Source organism: Palaemon carinicauda, unplaced genomic scaffold, assembly GCF_036898095.1.
Source record: "Palaemon carinicauda isolate YSFRI2023 unplaced genomic scaffold, ASM3689809v2 scaffold63, whole genome shotgun sequence".
Classification (NCBI taxonomy): domain Eukaryota; kingdom Metazoa; phylum Arthropoda; class Malacostraca; order Decapoda; family Palaemonidae; genus Palaemon; species Palaemon carinicauda.
The window spans coordinates 390,707-407,500 of NW_027171905.1; the positions used below are offsets into that span (position 1 = coordinate 390,707).

Here is a 16,794-nt window from a genome sequence, read left to right on the forward strand (position 1 = left end):
ACGTCCTCTGATATTTCGCGATATCCCTGGTTCATTTATTTAGGGATATTCGCTCCAGGAGTTAGAATTCTGGGTACCTTAAGGTAAATTCTCTGGGAATATCACCGTAGTCAAATATACCCAAGGAAGCTACCCTATAGGAACTTCCATCAGGACGACATGGCTATCTCACCCAAAAATAGATTTTTCGCTTCGCTCAAAATCCGTTTTGTGAGACTACAATTGACAAAGTTCCTAAGAGCTAATTAATCTCCAAAGTAGAACCTCATTCCAACAGACACATCGCAGGACATAATGATGGGGAACCAGTACCTAGAGAATAAAAAAATGAGATAAAAAACCTCTCCTATAAGTTTCCATTAATTCTTATTTGAAACAGAAACCATTTTCAAAATTATTGTTATCATTATTACTATCCAAGCTTGGAAAAGTTAAATGCTATACAGCCAAGGGCTCCAACAGGGAAAATAGCCCAGTAAGGAAAGGAAATGTGGGAATAAACTGCAAAAAGTAATGATCAATTAAAATAACATATTTTAAAAACAGAAATAACATTAAAATAGATCTTTCATAAATAAACTATAAAAATATACTTATGTCACCCTGTTCGTTCCATATAAAAACATTTGCTGGAAGTCTGAAATTTTGAAGTTCTACTAATTCAACTACCCGATTAGGTATATCATTCCACAACTTAGTCACAGCTGGAATAAAAACTTATAGAATACTATGAAGTATTGAGCCTCATGATGGAGAAGGCCTGACTATTAGAATTAACTGCATATCTAGTATTACGAACTGGATGGAACTGTCCGGGAAGATCTGAATGCAAAGGATGGTCAGAATTAAGAAAAATCTTGTACAACAAGCTTAACAAAGTAAATGAATAACCTAAACCAAGCAGATTTCAGATTCAACCCAATCGAGCATAAGCTATGTATTCCCAGAGGGCATAGTTCTTTACAGGACCATCCAATTGTGGAACAAAACTACATTTATTCCTTCAATATTTTGACCACAAGCAGAAATCTTTGAGGTTATCGTCCTTCCCAGACAAAACATTAACAGAGTCTGATTCAAACAGGACTCCTTGAGATAGACGACAATCCCGAGCCTCGTTAAGAAGTTCCCCGAAACGGTCGTCAAAGAATGTCCACTCAATTGTGGATGAGCACTCCAGTGTCTCTAAGAAAAATTTCCTCTTGCTTGAGGGTACACATAGGCACACTATTATCTTATTTCTCTTCTTGTTATTTTGAGTTTCTGTAATTTATATATGAAAGATTTATTTTCATGTTATTATTCTTAAACTTCTCTTGTAGTACATTTCGTTATTTCCTTTCCTCACATAGCCATTTTCCCTGTTGGGGGCCTTGGGTTTATAACATCCTACTTTTCCAACTAGGGATGTAGCTTAGGAAGTAATAACTCTTATAATAATAATAATAATAATAATAATAATGATAATAATAATAATAACCACTCTGCTACTGGGGCTGTGACTTCTGAAAACATTCAGTGAAGAGCATTCAAAACATAACTTAAACTGACAAATTCTGTCTTCTAACAAACTTGAGGTATTTAGTGTCTGTTAAAAATGTCCAAGTTCTATTTTCTCTATAAAACTGGTGTACCTCAGTATCTTTAACATATGCTGACATTATGTACTTTGGTGGGAAGTAGTCGAGTTGTTTTTGTTTGAGATCGATCAAGATTATTATAAATATTTTCTACAAAGATCAAGTTATTGAATCCTGATCCAGCCCACTGACAGAGCACAGGTATTTACAACTTACCCCCACCTTTGACTTGCAGCTAACACTGTGAAAGTGGTCTCAATGGAGAACCTGGTTTAAAATAGGAACCCGAGATGAAAAACATCTAAAACTGGTCTCCAAAAGTCTCACACTACCTTGAACAGCTCTCGTAATTACTCATACATAAAGCACAAACAAAATCATAGCGAGGAAGCGGTAGTAAACACGTACGTCTACTAGGGAGACCAGGAGACAAACGGCGCCGTCTCGCTAACTCGGCCACTCCTACACAGGGGGGAGGCAGTTGGTAAGCATACAATGTTACCAGAATCCAACAACTTAAATTCTGGTCGTAACTAAATGACTTAGGAGTAAACTCATACATATATAATGAGGGTTTGAACTTGCGTAGGAACAAAATACAATTATGGATTATGTGTCTGGAAGGTTTTTGAAACAACTGCTAAATTCCAAAAGAATTGTTAGTTTATTAATGAAAGAAAACTTCTCAGGTCTTCATCACTGTATAAATTTTTTGGGCTGTACACTCAACTTGAATAAAGTCTACATTTTTTTATTATTCCAAACACAATTACTACAATCTTCCTTGCTTGGCATGAATATTGTACTTACATAAACCTATGGGATCAAATTCATAATCATATTATACTATTAGCACCCTATGGAACAAAGTTATTAAATCTCTCTACACTGTCCCTTAGGCTCAAGTAGTCAGTGGATGTCATGCATAGAAGAAAAAGAAGGATTCAAATATATACAGGAGAGAAACCGGAAGGGGAAACGTGCAAGAAATCTTGGGGAAGGATATAAAGTTTACTATGCAAGGGAAAATACAAGGAGAAATGTGGTAGGAATTAATCTACTTTCAGATTTGCAGGAAAATGTCAGAAATCAAGCTCATGAGAAAGATAATATGGCATATCCTCTCGGCAGGCGTCCCTTAAAGGTGTGGCGAAAAACAGGATAAATTTAGAGGGAAACTACTAGAATACATAGGAAGAGCTCGAAGGAGTGAACTGCTAGTGTTATCTGGGGATAAGAGTTTTTGGAAGAAACAATCAGGAAGGTGAAAGATTGATGGAATTAGCAGAAGCTATGAATTGTCATGAATACAGAAGGTTGAGAAAAGGAGACATCATTGGGTAACTTATAAAATGGACAAAATGTTTCAAAGATTGACTTTGTGTTAGATAGCCAAGAAAACCATTACGGATTGTTTACAAATAAATCCATGGAACCTCATAAACTGGTAGTGGCAGATTTCAGGCTGAAAGCAATAAGGAAAGGAAAGGCCCCAACCACGAATAGGATCAAAACTTAAAAGCTAAAGGGGGGTATAAGGTACAAGAGTTCAGAGAAGCTTCTTCTACGCTTGACCTTATTTCTCCGGATCTTGCCTCGAGGAAGAAGTGCATATCATCATTGGGGTCTCCTGAAATGGAAAATCCTACATTAGAGCATTGCTGGACATTTGGAAAATGTTGCTGTTCCACAAAATAGCTTGCAATGGGTAAGAATAATCAAAGACTGGCTTTACTGTTCTGTCAATTTTCTCTGATACTGTACTTCATTATCCATTTTAATCATGTAAGCGCCCTAACTCATTTGAGCAGATTGTAAATTTTCTTAGTTCCAAATAAAGTGTTGAGAGAAGGACCTAGTTTCATTATAACCTCCTTTATCTTAATTTATCCAACGCATCCTTGAAGAGAGAGGATTTAATGCTAATTATTTATCGCCGTGAATATGCCAACAGGTTACGAGCCAAGGTTATTGGCAAAACCATTTGATGGCGATGCCAATAATTATGATATACAGGAAGACTCTGTGGCCACAATGCACATTCTTAACTTGCATTCAACATATGATAAATAAGCTGACAAACGGCCAAATTACTTTAATTTAACAACATACATACATACATATACCAAGGCACTTCCCCAATTTTGGGGGGTAGCCGACATCAAAAAATGAAACAAAAACAAAAAAGGGGACCTCTACTCTATACGTTCCTCCCAAGAGCAAAACAAACTGTATGACTACCTAATAAACTGTTTTCATAGTCTCTCCCATGGGCTAATAAAACCGGAGGCTTGAGATGACGGAGTAGAAGCTATCAAGTTAATGAGACGATATTACCTTAGGGATATATCACAGAGTTTAAGCTTTATGGAAATCATTTACATACTCATAAATGGAAGATAAGAATGCTGATGTATTATTATTATTATTATTACTATCCAAGCTACAACCCTAGTTGGAAAAGCAAGATGCTATAAGCCCAGGGGCTCCAACAGGGAAAAATAGCCCAGTGAGGAAAGGAAATAAGGAAATAAATAAATGAAGAGAACAAATTAACAATAAATCATTCTAAAATAAGTAACAACGTCAAAACAGACATGTCATATATAAACTATTAACAACATCAAAAACAGATATGTCATAAATAAACTATAAAAAGACTCATGTCCGCCTGGTCAACAAAAAAGCTACAACAGATAAAGCTTTGCCGCCGCATAAGGAACGAGGCGAGACGAATAATGACTTGATAGTTGTGTGTACATTAAGTCCTCGACTTAACTTGATAAGGTTCCAAGAAACTTTAAGTCGAATTCTATTAAGTTTTGGCCTAGAGTAGGCTTCACCTGTCGAAGATTGCCCGGCCCTTTCGGCCAGACACGGGCTCTCGCTATCTTGCAGCCCGTAGAGCAGTGGTTCCCAAACTATCTTACCTGACGCCCCCTTTTTGCTTCCAGTAGACCCATACGTCCCCACTCGTCTTTTTTTTTTATATGAAATGATTCTTACATTTATTTCTTAGCATTGTACAGGAAAACAGATTTCTGTTTGTATTAAAATTCAATAATGAAAGCCACTCAAACAAATAATAGTACATTCCAGTAACTAAAAACAAAACATTTGGCTCAAAGTGAGCGAAAAAAAGTTTGAACATTAGCAAATTGACAAAATTGAGTTGCAATTTTAAGAATAGATAATTTGAAAACATGGCATATAATTTTTTGGAAATACTTATGAGACTAAGGCACAATTTCTGGTCAAATTTAGTGAGATGGATGCATGTATGTAGACAGATATTTGTTCTTTTAATAATTTTATTATTCTATTAAACAAGTAATTTCGAGCAGATGACTTCACGGCCCCCTTGTATCGTCCTCACGCCCCCCTAGTGGGGAGCTCCCCAGTTTGGGAACCACTGCCGTAGAGGCTTTACCTAACTCACATGCCAATGAATTTCAGCTGCAAACGTCAACAAATAGTCTCTCTTCATGTTGCAAATGTCATCTTATTCCTGCATTACATTATATAATGTTTTATTAGTATTTCATCATGACCTTCAGATACAATATCACGATTTACGATTTCAGTTGAATTTGTGATCGTATATCGGAATGTTACATTTGCTGAAGTTTCAAGAAACTTTTAGAGTTGTGTGGAAATTGCTAATCGACTAAATCCTCCTTAAATGTATGAAGGGCTGAAGATTGCTTTATTATGAAGATCGTTTTAATTTTAATATTTTTAGAATATTTAATTCTTATTTGTTCATTACTTCTTATATCATTCATCTATTTCCTTTCCTCACTAGGTTACTTTTCCCTGTAGGGGACCTTGGGCTTATAGCATCCTGCTTTTCCAAGGTTGTAGCTTAGCAAGGAATAATAATAATACAGAAAATATCATAACTCTCAGGCATAAGTCAAGTGGACCTACTGCTAACAGTGTTAATGGTAGCCCAAACTTCACTAACTCTAATTATAACAGTAATAAAATAAGTACATGTTTTAACCCTTTTACCCCAAGGGGGTTATTTTTTTCCCAGCACATTTTGCAGTATATTTTTTTTAAATTGCTCTAACAGCCTTAATTTTTGTCATAGAGAGGTCAGGTTGGTCTCATTCTCTTGGAAAATGCCTGAATTTTCTCAAAAAAATATCAAAAATATGAAAAAAAATTTTTTATAGCATTTTTTTTTGCAAGGACGTATCGGTACGTCCATGGGGGTAAAGGGATGAGTTTTGTGAAATGTACCAGTACGTCCTTTGGGGGTAAAAGGGTTAAATGCAGTGAACCAGGCCCTTTTTTCATGGAGCTGTAAAAGTGAATCTATCACCTCACGTTCAATAGACTATAACAGTAATGACTAGAGTGGCACCAAGTAGAGCGCAGACCTCCGCCACAGCAGCTTATTTCTCGACCTTCTGCTTGACTTTAGACCTTGACCTTCCAAAATTCAATCATTTCCAGCTTTTTACATATCAGTTAACCCTTTTATCCCCAAAAGGACGTACTGGTACGTTTCACAAAACTCATCCCTTTACCCCCATGGACGTACAGGTACGTCCTTGCAAAAAAATGCTATAAAAATTTTTTTTTCTTCATATTTTTGATAATTTTTTGAGAAAATTCAGGCATTTTCCAAGAGAATGAGACCAACTTGACCTCTCTATGACAAAAATTAAGGCTGTTAGAGCAATTTAGGAAAAATATACTGCAAAATGTGCTGGGAAAAAAATAACCCCTTGGGGGTTAAGGGTTGGAAATTTCCAAATAGGCTGGGGGTTAAAGGGTTAAATGATAATAACTATTTTAAACGTACTTCAATCTGTAACTAATGCTTTGAAAGCCCAATTTAAGAATCGGTAAAAAAAAGGGATTTTGACGAAGGAAAAATCTATTTCTGGGCGAGGAACCTGTGTCGCCCAGTGAAATACTCCTTAAAGCACCATTTCTAAGGTATAAATACTGCTAAATATACATACATACATATACCAAGGCACTTCCCCCAATTTTGGGGGGTAGCCGACATCAACAAATGAAACAAAAACAAAAAGGGGACCTCTACTCTCTACGTTCCTCCAGCCTAACAAGGGACTCAACCGAGTTCAGCTGGTACTGCTAGGGTGCCACAGCCCAACCTCCCACATTTTCCACCACTCATACTGCTGAGTCCCCTACTGCTGCTACCTCCGCGGTCATCTAAGCCACCGGAGGAAGCAGCAGGGCCTACCGGAACTGCTAAATATACCTGAGAAAAAAGTTGCATGGAATGCCAGGAATAAACCCAGCTCGCTCAATCCGAGTGTTGGGATAGTAACTGGGGCGTGTTAGAACCACGACCAGAGGTCCCTCACCAATTAGTCCTCTCCTTCCTCAATATCTCCTTCCGTTCCGGAAGGGCCGGGATAATTTGAGAATCGTATCTATAAAGTACGAGAGGAAGGCCAAGGTTTGGGTGGATGGATGGAGTGAAGGAAGCTCTGGGTGATAGGAGGATAGATGTGAGAGAGGCAAGAGAGCGTGCTAGAAATAGGAATGAATGGCGAGCGATTGTGACGCAGTTCCAGTAGGCCCTGCTGCTGCCTCCGATGCCTTAGATGACCGCGGAGGTAGCAGCAGTAGGGGACTCAGCAGTATGAAGCTTCATCTGTGGTGGATAATGTGGGAGGGTGGGCTGTGGCACCCTAGTAGTACCAGCTGAACTCGGTTGAGTCCCTTGTTAGGCTGGAGGAACATAGAGAGTAGAGGTCCCCTTTTTGTTTCTGTTTCATTTGTTGATGTCGGCTACCCCCCAAAATTGGGGGAAGTGCCTTGGTATATGTATGTATGTATGATTCTTTGATCGGATTCAGATATGCTATTAAAAATTAGTAAAAACAAAAAGGCTTCAGCGAGATATTTTGCGTCTAAAGCATACCTACTACTACACGTGGCACTCACCTTTAATCTGTGGTTGAAAAGATCCGATTCCTGGCATTTACTGTCGGTTCCCTCTTTGACCGCTGATTTGCAGGGCACCTGTAAACAATACCAAATTAGTTACAGAACTTAATAAACAGTAAACTAACTAATACAATTTATATCAAAGTCATACAGACAAGTCTCTAAGTCTCCCCACATACAAAAAAAGTCACTAACTCAATATAGTATATTCAACAGCAAACTCCAAAATAGGTTTAGTGTTTCAATAACATTACACAGGAAGTTACACAATGTGTATTTTGTAAAGATCCAATAGCTAAATTTATAAACCATAGAGTCAATTATTACTCAAACAGCTGAGGCCGGTGGATTGGGCAACTTGGCCAAAGGGAAGCCAGTAAAAAGAAAATCACTTAACCCTTTTACCCCAAAAGGACATACTGGTACGTTTCACATAACTCATCCCTTTACCCCCATGGACGTACCGGTACGTCCTTGCAAAAAAATGCTATAAAAATCTTTTTTTCATATTTTTGATAATTTTTTGAAAAAAATTCAGGCATTTTCCAAGAGAATGAGACCAACCTGACCTCTCTATGACAAAAATTAAGGCTGTTAGATCAATTTGAAAAAAAATATACTGCAAAATGTGCTGGGAAAAAAATAACCCCTTGGGGGTTAAGGGTTGGAAATTTCCAAATAGCTAGGGGGTTAAAGGGGTAACAACTAAACTATAAACCATTCTGTTTTGCAGTTAAAGGGAAAGATATGACTTTACTGAACTAAACAAGTTATGCAGGATACTCCAAATCTTGGGCATCCGACATCTTGCACTAGAGCGGAGAAAAAACACCGAAAAACACAGCCAAAAAATCAGAACAAGCGGAAGCGATGATGCTATGAAAAGGAGTGACGTAGTTGGCGTGGGTGGAGATGGTGGTAGTAGCATTCAGTGGTGGGTGTTGAACGGCACCTCGCTGTAACGGGGATATTGAGGAGGAGATATCTAAATGGCGCGAGACCTCTGGTTGTGATTTATCACGCCCCAGTATTATACCGACACCTTATATAGGTGAGCGAGCTGGGTTCAACCCTGGCATTCCTATGCAACTTTTTTCTCTGGTAATTCATAGCAGTTATATACCTTAGAAATGATGCTAAAGGAGCATTTCACGGAGCGGCACAGGTCTCTCGCCCAGAAATAGATTTTTCCTTCGTCAAAATCCCTTTTTTACTTCGAACTTCTCCGATGATAAGACTATTGCCTTATGGAACTTTTATCTTATTATTGGGTTGTTTACCAAGACTTAGAGTAAAATACTTCTTCAATCCCTTAGGTTTGGACCAACGATCTTTCAGGAACAAAGAATAAAGTTGCATCCACACAGGCAACAATAACTTGTGAGACGACTTCTCAAGTTTAATCATTCCTTGTTGCTGTCAGTTTCTTCTGAGCCCTTAATAAATGTCCTTTGAAAACAGTAGGACTTGAATTCAAAAAAGCAATGACACCTTAGCCCATATGCTCCAAATAATTATTATTATTATAATTATCATTATTACTAGTTAAGCTACAACCCTACTTGGAAAAGCAGGATACTATAAGCCCTTGGGAGCTAATAGCAAAAAATAGCCCAGTGAGGAGAGGAAACAAGGAAATAATGAACAACTAAAATAAAATACTCTAAGAACAGTAACAAGGTCCCCTTTTTGGGGACCTTGGGCTTATAGCATCCTGCTTTTCCAAGGTTGTAGCTTAGCAAGGAATAATAATAATACAGTTTAATACAGAAAATATCATGACTCTCAGGCATAAGTCAAGTGGACCTACTGCTAACAGTGTTAATGGTAGCCTGAACTTTTGTAACTCTAATTATAACAGTAATAAAATAAGTACATGTTTTAACTCTTTTACCCCCAGGCTCTTTGGAAATTTCCAACCCTTAACCCCCGGGGGGTTATTTTTTTCCCAGCACATTTTGCAGTATATTTTTTTTAAATTGCTCTAACAGCCTTAATTTTTGTCATAGAGAGCTCAGGTTGGTCTCATTCTCTTGGAAAATGCCTGAATTTTCTCAAAAAATTATCAAAAATATGAAGAAAAAAAAATTGATAGCATTTTTTTGCAAGAACGTACCGGTACGTCCATGGGGGTAAAGGGATGGCTTTTGTGAAATGTACCAGTACGTCCTTTGGGGGTAAAAGGGTTAAATGCAGTGAACCATGCATATATGGAGCTGTAAAAGTGAATCTATCCCCTCACGTTCAATAGACTATAACAGTAATAATCAGAGTGGCACCAAGTAGAGCGCACACCTCCGTCACAGCGGCTTATTTCTTAATCTTCTGCTTGACTTTAGACCTTGACCTTCCGAAATTTAATCATTTCCAGCTTTTTACATATCAGTTAATCCCTGCAAGTTTCATTGCTCTGCGATTAACCCTCTTACCCCTAAAGGACGTACTGGTACGTTTCACAAAAGCCATCCCTTTACCCCCATGGACGTACCGGTACGTCCTTGCAAAAAAATGCTATAAAATTTTTTTTTTCTTATTTTTTATATTTTTTTGAGAAAATTCAGGCATTTTCCAAGAGAATGAGACCAACCGGACCTCTCTATGACAAAAATTAAGGCTGTTAGAGCAATTTAAGAAAAATATACTGCAAAATGTGCTGGGAAAAAAAAATAACCCCTTGGGGGTTAAAGGTTGGAAATTTCCAAATAGTTTGGGGGTAAAAGGGTTAAAATTGGGACCAGGAAGCTCTACTGAGTGCCCCTCTAGTTCTTATAAGCGGTGCAACTTTCAGAGTACTAGAATTGACGACAAATGATTGTAGAGCTGCAAGTAATAGGCAAAGCAACAGCTACATAAAGTCTGCAGACGATAAACCACCGAGGGACCATTATAATTTCCATGCAATACATTTTGATGGGCCTAGTTTAGAATAATTGTATAAGGGCTGGGTTATAAACTTGAAAATTAAATGATAATAACTATCTTAAACGTACTGTACTTCAATCTGTAACTGATGCTTTGAAAGCCCAATTTAAGAATCGGTAAAAAAAAAGGGATTTTGACGAAGGAAAAATCTATTTCTGGACGAGGAACCTGTGTCGCCCAGTGAAATGCTCCTTATAGCACCATTTCTAAGGTATAAATACTGCTAAATATCCATCCATCCATATACCAAGGCACTTCCCCCAATTTTGGGGGATAGCCGACATCAACAAGAAACAAAACAAAAAGGGGACCTCTACTCTCTACGTTCCTCCAGCCTAACAAGGGACTCAGCCGAGTTCAGCTGGTACTGCTAGGGTGCCACAGCCCAACCTCCCACATTTTCCACCACAGATGAAGCTTCATAATGCTGAGTCCCCTACTGCTGCTACCTCCGCAGTAGGGCATTCAGCTAAATATACCTGAAAAAAAGTTGCATGGAATGCCCGGAATATATCCAGCTCGCTCACTCCGAGTGTTGGTATAGTAACTGGGGTGTGTTAGAACCATGACCAGAGGTCCCTCACCAATTAGTCCTCTCCTTCCTCAATATCTCCTTCCGTTCCGGAAGGGCCGGGATAATTTGAGAATCGTATCTATAAAATAGTAGCTATGATTCTTACAACGGATTCAGCTATCCTATTAAAAATTAGTAAAAACAAAAGCATAGCCCTTCATCGGAAGACGGGGATAACGCCTGAACCTCATCTTTCCTACGATGAGGGTGAACGGCCTGAGTTACGGCAACAGGAACGTTCGAGGGGACGTCTGCACGATTGATGACGCTTCTCGTTCCCTTAAGCCGTTCGACATTACTTCTCCCATGGGTTCGAGAGCTCGAAAGAGGTCTTAGGCTAGGTGAACGACAAGATCGTGCAGACGCACCCTCCACAACCTCAAACAAAAAGATTTCAAGATTAGAATAAAGAGAAAACAATTAACGATAGCTTAAACTCAGAAAAGAACGTTGTACATCACCAAACAACTTCCCAAAAGAGTAAAACCACGAGAGTGAACTTCAATATGACAGCCAGCTAGACGGGCAGAAGAAGAACTGAAGGTGTGTTGTTGTTCCACCTGAACTACCGCTAGGGTGCGGGTATACACCTGCCGTATCTTCGATAGCGTGAGATTTTTAATTTCTGCCAGGGCGTCAGGAGACTTCAGCTCTTTATATAACCAGCGGGTAAGTTTTATATTTAAAAAAAAAAAAATGCTTCAGCGAGATATTTTGCGTCTAAAGCATACCTACTACTACATGTGGCACTCACCTTTAATCTGTGGTTGTAAAGATCCGATTCCTGGCATTTACTGTCGGTTCCCTCTTTGACCGCTGATTTGCAGGGCACCTGTCGATCACAATACCAAATTAGTTACAGAACTTTATAAACAGTAAACTAACTAATAAAATTCATATCAGTCATACGGACAAGTCTCTAAGTCTCCCCACATACAAAAAAAAGTCACTAACTCAATATAGTATATTCAACAGTGAACTCCAAAATAGGTTTAGTGTTTCAATAACATTACACAGGAAGTTACACAATGTGTATTTCGTAAACATCCAATAGCTAAATTTATAAACCATAGAGTCAATTATTACTCAATTATAATAGCAGAGGGCTGTGGATAGGGCAACTTGGCCAAAGGGAAGCCAGTAAAAAGAAAATCACTTAACCCTTTTACCCCCAAAGGACGTACTGGTACGTTTTACAAAAGCCATCCCTTTACCCCCATGGACGTACCGGTATGTCCTTGCAAAAAAATGCTATAAAAAATCTTTTTTTCATATTTTTGATAATTTTTTGAAAAAATTCAGGCATTTTCCAAGAGAATGAGACCAACCTGACCTCTCTATGACAAAAATTAAGGCTGTTAGAGCAATTTGAAAAAAAAATATACTGCAAAATGTGCTGGGAAAAAAAATAACCCCTTGGGGGTTAAGGGTTGGAAATTTCCAAATAGCCTGAGGGTTAAAGGGTTAACAACTAAACTATAAACCTTTCTGTTTTGCAGTTAAAGGGAAAGATATGACTTTACTGAACTATACACGTAGAAGTTAAGCAGGATACTCCCAATCTTGGGCATCCGACATCTTGCACTAGAGCGGAGAAAAAACACCGAAAAACACAGCCAAAAAATCACAACAAGCGGAAGCGATGATGCTATGAAAAGGAGTGACGTAGTTGTCGTGGGTTGAGATGGTGGTAGTAGCATTCAGTGGTGGGTGTTGAACGGCACCTCGCTGTAACGGGGATATTGAGGAGGAGATATCTAAATGGCGCGAGACCTCTGGTTGTGATTCATCACGCCCCAGTATTATACCGACACCTTATATAGGTGAGCGAGCTGGGTTCAACCCTGGCATTCCTATGCAACTTTTTTCTCTGGTAATTCATAGCAGTTATATACCTTAGCAATGATGCAAAAGGAGCATTTCACGGAGTGGCACAGGTCTCTCGCCCAGAAATAGATTTTTCCTTCGTCAAAATCAATTTTTTACTTCGAACTACTCCGATGATAAGACTATTGCCTTATAGAACTTTTATCTTATTATTGGGTTGTTTACCAAGACTTAGAGTAAAATATTTCTTTACTCCCTTAGATTTGGACCAACGATCTTTCAGGAACAAAGAATAAAGTTGCGTCCACACAGGCAACAATAATTTGCGAGACGACTTCTCAAGTTTAATCATTCCTTGTTGCTTTCAGTTTCTTCTGGGCCCTTAGTAAATGTCCTTTGAAAACAGTAGGGCTTGAATTCAATAAAGCAATGACACCTTGGTCCATATGCTCCAAATATTATTATCATAATTATCATTATTACTAGTTAAGCTACAACCCTACTTGGAAAAGCAGGATACTATAAGCCCTTGGGAGCTAATAGCAAAAAATAGCCCAGTGAGGAGAGGAAACAAGGAAATAATGCACAACTAAAATAAAATATTCTAAGAAGAGTAACAACATTAAATAGATCTTGCACATACAAACTATAAAAAGTTAAAAAAATTAAGGGGAAAAGAAAAAGATTGAATAGCATTACCAAGTCTACCCTGAAGCAACAGAACTCTATTCCGAAACAGCGGAAGACTGGTACAGAGGCTGTGGCAGTACACAAGACTAAAGAACAATAGTTTGATTTTGGAGTATCCTTCTCCTAGAAGAGATACTAAAGATAGCTAATGAGTCTCTTCTACCCTTACCAAGGGAAAGTGGCCACTGAACAATTAACAGTGCAGCAAACCAGCTACTACTCAACATAAACCGCCCAACAAAGAACGAGTATACCTCAAGAAAGCGAAGTATGAAAGGGATTAATAAGTTCTCTTGCTTGAGGGTACACTTGGGTACACTATTCTATCTAATTTCTCTTCCTCTTGTTTTGTTAGAGTATTTGTAGTTTAAATAGGAATTATTCATTTAAATGTTGTTACGGTCCTTAAAATATTTAATTTTTCCTTCTTTCCTTTCTTTTCCTTGGTTATTTTCCCTGTTGGGGCCCCCAGGCTTATAGCATTCTGCTTTTCCAACTAGGGTTGTAGCTTAGCTAGTAATAATAATAATCTGAAACTAATACCACTTCCCTCTCGCACATTTGATATATTACAGCAGTGAACGTCATGCAAACATACGATAACACTACAGTACATCATGATACATACAGATCTAATAATGTATGTCTCAATACCAACGTCAAAAAAGAAAGCATTAGAATTCACTAAGAATTAACTGCGTTATGAAGTGAAAAGCGAATCGATTACCCGGCCGCAAATTTGAATGACTTGCAGGGTTGTCGTGACATCACTGCAGGAACATAATGACTGAGCTGTTGTAAGAATTGTAAATTGACGATTTGTTCAGTAACCAAACAAACAACCTAAGAATTAAAGAGCAGCAGCTATGAATATGAATAGTATCAAGTGTTGATGTAGTAGCATGTTCCCTGGGACACTGCCACATGCATTAATGATAATCAACCAATTAATTGATTTAATGTGGTAGCCATTTTCATTATTGATAATCTTCTTGCTTGAAAAGGAAAAGGGTGATTACATTAACTCTTATTTAGCCTTTTAGAAACGTCCATTCCTAGTGATTGCCAGCCTGGGTTTCAAGTCCCACTCAAACTTGACAGTTTCTTGTAGTATCTGCAACCTCACCATCCTTGTGAGCTAAGGATGGGGGGTTTGAGGGAGCGTAAAGGTCTACCTTGTGAGTTATCAGCCGCCATTCCCTGGTCCTGCCTGGTCCTAGCTTGGGTGGAGAGGGGGCTTGGAACGCTGATCATATTCATATATGGTCAGTCTCCATGGCATTGTCACTGACCATTGCCTCTGCCACTGATAAGTAGCCTTTAGAACTCTAATTATTTTTAATCAAGACCCTATGATAAATACAGGACTGTCAAGACAATTTCTAACAGTATTCAACTGGTCTGGTAAAAATAAATGTTCCTGTGAAGACGAAATAATTTGACATTTATCATATATACACATGACTAGTAAATTTCACATTGGGGATACGGATGTGTCATGTAAAAATATTAAGATTTTTCAGTCTCTTATTCACAGTAAACCTTTAATACATAAAACATTTCTTTGAAACATTTACTACGGTTTAAGCCGACATAATTTGAGCTCAGTTTGATAAGAGTTCTGATCTGTGATTTCAACGCCTTACTGTTGTTACAAGCATCAAATTCCGAAGTATGCCAGTAGTGTTCAAATATCTGATCTAAAGTGTTCATTTGGTGATTGATTGACTGATTTAAAGTTTTCAGGCATCCTGACATCATTGACGGCGGTCATTTGGTGAACTATTCACATTTAAGAACACTATGATGTTTAACTAGTTGAAATTACTCTATTCTAATATTGATAGTTATAAAATGCACAGGCAAAAAGTAAGGCAATAAGGTCATTTAACCCTTTTACCCCCAAAGGACGTACTGGTACGTTTCACATAACTCATCCCTTTACCCCCATGGACGTACCGGTACGTCCTTGCAAAAAAAATGCTATAAAAATCTTTTTTTTTATATTTTTGATAATTTTTGAAAAAATTCAGGCTTTTTCCAAGAGAAAGAGACCAACCTGACCTCTCTATGACAAAAATTAAGGCTGTTAGAGCAATTTGAAAAAAATATACTGCAAAATGTGCTGGGGAAAAAATAACCACTTGGGGGTTAAGGGCTGGAAATTTCCAAAGAGCCTGGGGGTAAAAGGGTTAATGGAAAAAAACAACAGAAAAAAAATAGGATTCTTTTGGACAAATTAAAAGAAATTGGAAGAAACTAAACAATGTTGAATTTAAATTTGACTTAGTTTTTTGTACCTCATTTAAGGTTTATGATTGATTGAAGGAGGAGGAGGAGGAGGAGGAAGAGGAGGAGGAAGAGGAAGAGGAGGAGGAAGAGGAGGAGGAGGGGGGGGAGAGGGAGAGGGAGAGGGAGAGGGAGAGGGAGAGGGAGAGGGAGAGAGAGAGAGAGAGAGAGATACAATTTTTTTTTCTAATAATTAGTTCAAATATGATTTACTGTGCATTAACGATGTGGATAATTTTCCATGATCAGACCTCTAACCCAAGGACTTTAGTCCATTTCTTTTAGCAATGCATATTTGCACCGACTCGCAGCGGTGCCCTTTTAGCTCAAAGTTTCCTGATCGCTGATTGGTTAGAATTATCTTGTCCAACCAATCAGCGATCAGGAAACTTTTCCGAGCTAAAAGGGCACCGTTGCGAGTCGGTGCAAATATGTATCGCTAAAAGAAATGGACTATAGCTTCCTCCTTTGTTACTTTTTAAAAGGGGCGTTTTTTAAAATTATATAAAAAATAATCCTCGTCTCTTACCTTGGAATTGATAACTGTAATCCATGAGAACTTGGTTATTGCACTCAAGTCATGCGGCTTCTTGGTGCGTTCTCTATAACTGCAGTGTATTTGTTGTTCAATCTACAGTCAGTAGCTCGTTTTACTTCAGCAAACTTTCATGATCTGAAAATAATTTAATTCATGGATAAGCATGTCATGAAATACTTCTGGAAACAAGTAAAATCTATTGAATTGAAAAAAAGAAAGCAATGGTAAGAAAAAAAAGTCAGTGCAGTAAGCCAGTCTTTGTACATAAGTTTTCAAATGACTAACACTGGAAGGTTATTCACCAATAATAAGATTATACATTAAAAGCATTGATGGCCACTCATAGGACTGCTAACACAGAACTCGTGTAACATTTGTGTCAAATTTGTTGATGTATATACATAATATCCCCAGAATATAGTCATCATCCTCTC

At 38.1% G+C, this 16,794-nt stretch overlaps 1 long non-coding RNA gene across 4 annotated transcripts in view; it reads right to left on the reverse strand.

Annotated features, from left to right (window-relative positions):
• Positions 1-2,258: 2,258 nt before the first annotated feature.
• The window catches only part of LOC137637283 (uncharacterized), a 16,696-nt gene continuing 2,160 nt past the window's right edge, over positions 2,259-16,794 (reverse strand). For 3 of the 4 annotated variants that reach the window (XR_011043527.1, XR_011043524.1, XR_011043525.1), the window contains 4 exons: positions 16,352-16,495; positions 11,771-11,848; positions 7,518-7,595; positions 2,259-3,210 (listed from right to left, as the gene is read on the reverse strand). This is a non-coding gene — a long non-coding RNA (uncharacterized lncRNA). The remainder of the gene's footprint in view (positions 3,211-7,517; positions 7,596-11,770; positions 11,849-16,351; positions 16,496-16,794) is intronic. The other variant, XR_011043526.1, reaches the window with a different exon arrangement.